The sequence below is a fragment of the Molossus molossus genome, unplaced genomic scaffold, assembly GCF_014108415.1.
Source record: "Molossus molossus isolate mMolMol1 unplaced genomic scaffold, mMolMol1.p scaffold_m16_p_5, whole genome shotgun sequence".
NCBI classification, from domain to species: Eukaryota; Metazoa; Chordata; class Mammalia; order Chiroptera; family Molossidae; genus Molossus; species Molossus molossus.
Window position 1 is genome coordinate 115,910,211 of NW_023425388.1, and position 5,039 is coordinate 115,915,249.

Below are 5,039 nucleotides of genomic sequence, written 5' to 3' on the forward strand. Positions count from 1 at the left end.
GGCCCATCGCTGCTGCGTTCATCGGCGCGCAGAGTGCTCGCTGCCGCCCCGCCGCCCCTCTCGCCGGCCTCCCGAGATGCTGCGCGCGCAGCGCTTCCTGACGCCTGCGAACACTGATCTTCCCGGAACGGGGCCCATCGCTGCTGCGCTCATCGGCGCGCAGAGTGCTCGCTGCCGCGCGGCCGCCCCTCTCGCCGGCCTCCCGAGATGCTGCGCGCGCAGCGCTTCCCGACGCCTGCGAACACTGGTCTCTGCGTCCTGCGCCCTGTATCATGTTGACATGTGATGTAAAGAAGAGACGGTGACTTTTCTAGCTCAGCTTGACAGATTGAAAGACAAATGTTACTGTTTTTTAGGGGGAGACTGTTCACCATAGAAATGAATAAAGATACTTTAAATTTAATCTCTTGTGGCTTTGTTATAAGTTTCTCACTCAAGTCCTTTATTAAATTTAGAAGGAACGTTTGGGAAAATTGCCTTTGAATATATAATACAGCTCTTTTGATCCTAAAATAGTTCTGGATTATCAAAACTTTAAATCCTTAAAGATCAGGTTGTAGTAAACGTGTTAAATTGTTTATATTATTTGTATTATTTGAAGTAAAGTTTTTCTTAGTTCTAAAGTAAATATAGACTTAAAAATAAAAAATAGTAAAATATTTTATTTTGATATTTTAAATAATAAACCTGGTGATCTGAGGATGAGGTACTTTTCAGATGTGAACTGTGATTGTTTTGGTTGTAGTTTCATATGAAACAATGATATGATAATTCAAGACATTTAACTATCAAAATTAATTCATATTTGGTTTTAGAGTCTATTACAATGAGTTATTTTCATTTTTTAAATATATTTTTATTGTTTTTTTGTTTTTGTTTTTTTATTAGAGAGAGAAATAGAAACATCGATGAGAGAGAAACACCAACTGGCTGCCTCCTGCACACCCCCACTGGGGGTCGAGCCCGCAACCCGGGCACGTGCCCTGACCCGGAATCGAACTAGGACCTCTGTCTATGGGGTGACGCTCAGTCCACTGAGCCACACCAGCCAGGCTGAAATTGTTTCCATTCCGTTGCATTGACGCGGGTTTTCACTTTACAGAGCTGACATTCAAGCTGATAGAGCGGAGGAGTCCAGAGACGCCTGGAGAGGCGCACCGAGGACTGCGTTTACTGTGCCTGATTTTCTGTCAGGACTGGGTAAAGACCTAATGTGTTGAATTGGAGTGGGTTTTTAAATGTCTGGTGTGGTCCTGGCCGGGTTGTTTCAGCGGTTAGAGCAGCAGCCCATGGACCACAGAGTCTGGGGTTCGATTCTGGCCAAGGGCACGTACCACTGTTGCTGTTCAGCCCCCACCTCTGGCCGGGGTTGTGCGGGAGGCAAACAGTCGATGTGTCTCTCTCACACCGATGTTTCTCTCTCTCCCCCCCTCCCACACTGTCTGGAGATAAGTGGGAAAATATCCTCAGGTGAGGATCTAGAATTAATAACAAATGTTTTGTGTGTGGAGTGTCTGAGTATGTGCGCGTGGACATATGATTGCTTTCTACACTTCCTCATGTATTTCTGATAATAGACACTGACACAGGCAGATTATCAGTATATTACTTAAAAAATGTTTTCTAATAAAATATTAAACAGTGCATTCTGAAGCAGTGTCATGTGTTTTTGGCGTGGAAGCCTGACAGTTGTTTTAATTAATCCCCATTTATAGCACAGTTTGTAGTGAATGTATTAATCATTTATAAAATCTTTATCTCAGGTCGTTCATTGAAACTTTTGTCTTAGATGTTTTTTAATTTCTCCAGGGTCACTATTTCTACCAAAATTCTCAGACCTTTTTTTTTTTTGGTAGAATTTTTTTTATTTCTGTAATGATTTAATCCATGTAATTGTTTTTTGTTTTTTGGGTTTTTTTTTTTTGGTACGTGCCCCTAGTGGGAATCGAACCCGGGACTCTGGTCCGCAGGCAGACACTTTAACTGCTGAGCCAAACTGGCCAGGGCTAATCATGTAATTCTTTATAAAGAATTACTGAGCACACATCAATATAAAAATCATTGAGATGTTCTTTGACTACCCATTTTTGTTGTTTTTATTTTAAATATATTATTCTCTGGGTGTAAGAGTTAGGTGGTAGAAATAAAAAAGTGGATGCGATGAGGTTTAAATACAGGGGTCCCCTCTTATCCGGGGAGGAGGATGTTCCAAGACCCCCAGCAGACCCCTAACACTGCAGACAGCACCGAGCCCTGCGCTGCTGTTTTCCCCTACACAGACCTACCTGTGATGAAGTTTGATTTGTAGACCAGGCACAGTGAGAGGCTAACAACAGCAAGAAGATAGAACAGTGATAACAACACACAGTAATCACGTGAACGTGCTCTTCCTCTGATAACCAGTCTGACCCGAGACCGCTGTTAGGTGGCTAGCGGGTGGGGGGCACACAGCGTGGGTACACTGGACGGGGGCTTCAGGTCCCAGGCAGGATGGCGTTGACGTCATCACGCTGCTCGTAATGTGCAGTTTAAAACGTGGAGTGTGTATTTCTGGAATTTTCCATGGAATGTTTTCAGAACGCAACGGCCCACAGGTAACTGAAGCCGCAGCAAAGCTGAGTAAGGGAACGGCTGCATCCTTCCGACTTAGCCCTGGAAGGCAGGAGGGACTGGGCCACGCCCGCCGCAGGTGCCTCCCCGGCCTGGGCTACCAGCGCCGCACGTCAAACCAGGCACAGGAGGAACGACCACGCTTGCTTTCAAGCTACTCGATCGATTCATCCAGGCTGGGTACGAAGGAGACCCAGCGCGCCGTTCGGTGATGTCCGATTCCTCCTGGATGGAAGATTGGGTCAAGGGATGAAATGAGAAAACGGAAGAACCGAAACCTGGGGCCCAAAGCTGTGGCGAGGTGTCTTCGTTCGTCCAGGCCCCCGGAACAAAAGACCACAGGTAGGCTGGGAGGCTTGTAAACAGCAGGGACATCCCTCAGTTCTGCAGGCTGCGGAGTTCAAGATCAAAGCACCTGCAGCTTTGGGGTCTGCTGGTCCTGCTACCTGGTTCCCGGCCATCGGCCATCGTGCTGTGCGGGCAAGGGGCTCAGTTCTCTGAAAGGGCACAAGTCCATGCGTTAGGGCTCTGCCCTCCTGGCCAATCACCTCCCAGTGCCCCGCCTCCGAATACCATCACCTTGGGGAGACCAAAACAGTCTTTACACCGGGGGAAATCATTAAAAGCATTCAATATATATTGATTTAAAAAAGATGGCCCTGGCCAGTTTGGCTCAGCGGTTAGAGCGTCAGCCTGTGGACCAGAGAGTCCCGGGTTTAGTTCCCGCTAAGGCCATGGACCTCGGTTGCAGTTCGTACCCACCCCGGTTGGGGTCATGTGGGTGGCAGCCCGTTGATGTGTCTCTCTCACATCGATGTTTCTCTCTCTCTTCCTCCCTTTCTATGTGAAGATAAATGCAAAATGTCCTCAGGTGAAGATTAAAAAAAAAGGACAGAAAGATGGGACAGCCCTGGCCAGGTGGCTCAGTTAGTTGGAACATCCTCCCGTACACCAAAAGGGTCTGATTCCCATCAGGGCACACACCTGAGCTGTGGGTTCGGTTCCCGGTCAGGATGCGTGCAGGAGGCAGCCGATCAACGTTTCTCACATCGATGTTTCTCCCTCTCTCCGTCTCCAGAATTGATAAGAAACATATCCTCAGATGAGGATTTAAAAACATAATCATGTTAAAAAGATGGGAGATGTCGTTCTGATATTTCTCGTTCCCATCTCCTGGGCATGGAGAGAAATACTCCCGTGTCCTCTTGAAGTAAGGAATGCGAGGGGCTTGCTTCCGCACTGCAATGACCAGCGCAGTGTGTCACTGAGCAAGCGTGAGAGAGTCCAGGTGTGATTCTTCACGCCTCCCTGCCGTGGGGACCCTGCGGCCGGGGCTTGAGGTAGCACTGCCCCACGGAGCAGGTGGGTCTCTTCATGTTGGACTAGTAGCATGAATGAGAAATAAACTTTTGATTAGTCATCGAGGGTTTAGAGATGTTTTTTATCCCCAGGGTAACTTAGGCCAATGATTCCCAAGTTATGTTGCACAACAGAATCGTCTGAGAGCCTTCCAGCACCCAGCGTCCAGTGTCTCCTTTGTGCCGATTCAGCAGCAACGACTGGTTGTGGGACTCGGGCACCAGCATTCTCTACAGACTTCCCCAGGTGATCCTAGTGTGTCGGCAAAGTTGGGGGCCACACACCCAGCCTCTGCTCTCCAGTCTCCCACAGTACTAATACTGTCATGCAATATATGTGGACGTCGAGTGATTTTATTTTTTTCTGTTGCGGGGCAGGTAGATGAAAGATTGGTTCATGAAACGAAATAAAAAGAAAAGTGAAGAATCGAAATCTGGTACCAAAAGACTTAAGCTCCATTTGTATGGAGCTTAAAATATTAATGTTTGGCACCTTGCCCTGTGGACATACTGTTCACTAATATTTCCTGTGATTTTAAACGTACGTTTTTGCTAACATTGGAACACGGCAAACCTGTGGGCATCTGGGGTTGGGTATTTTCCGCCTTTGGCACACCTAGTAAGTTCCATCTTTTATCGGTATTGAGTGGGTTTTTTAAATGTATTGGGTAACATTGGTTAACACAGATTTCAGGGGTACAGCTATAATACGCCATCTGTATGCTCTACTCTGTGCTCACCGTCCTCCCCCTCCCCCAACCACCCCTCTGGTAACCATCATCCCATCTTATCTGTGGGTTTGTGCTTTTTTGTTCGTTTGTTGCTTTGTTTTATATCGCACATAGGAGTGAAATAATATGGTTTTTGTCCTTTTCCATCTGCTTACTTCACTTAGTATAATACTCCCATGATCTACCCATGTTGTTACAGGTGACAATATTGTATCTTTTATGGCCAAGTGATATTTCGTTGTATGTATGTACCATAACTTTATCCAATCATACATCAAAAGACACTGGGCTCTTTCCGTGCCTTGCTATTATGAACAATGCTGCAATGAACAGAGGGGTA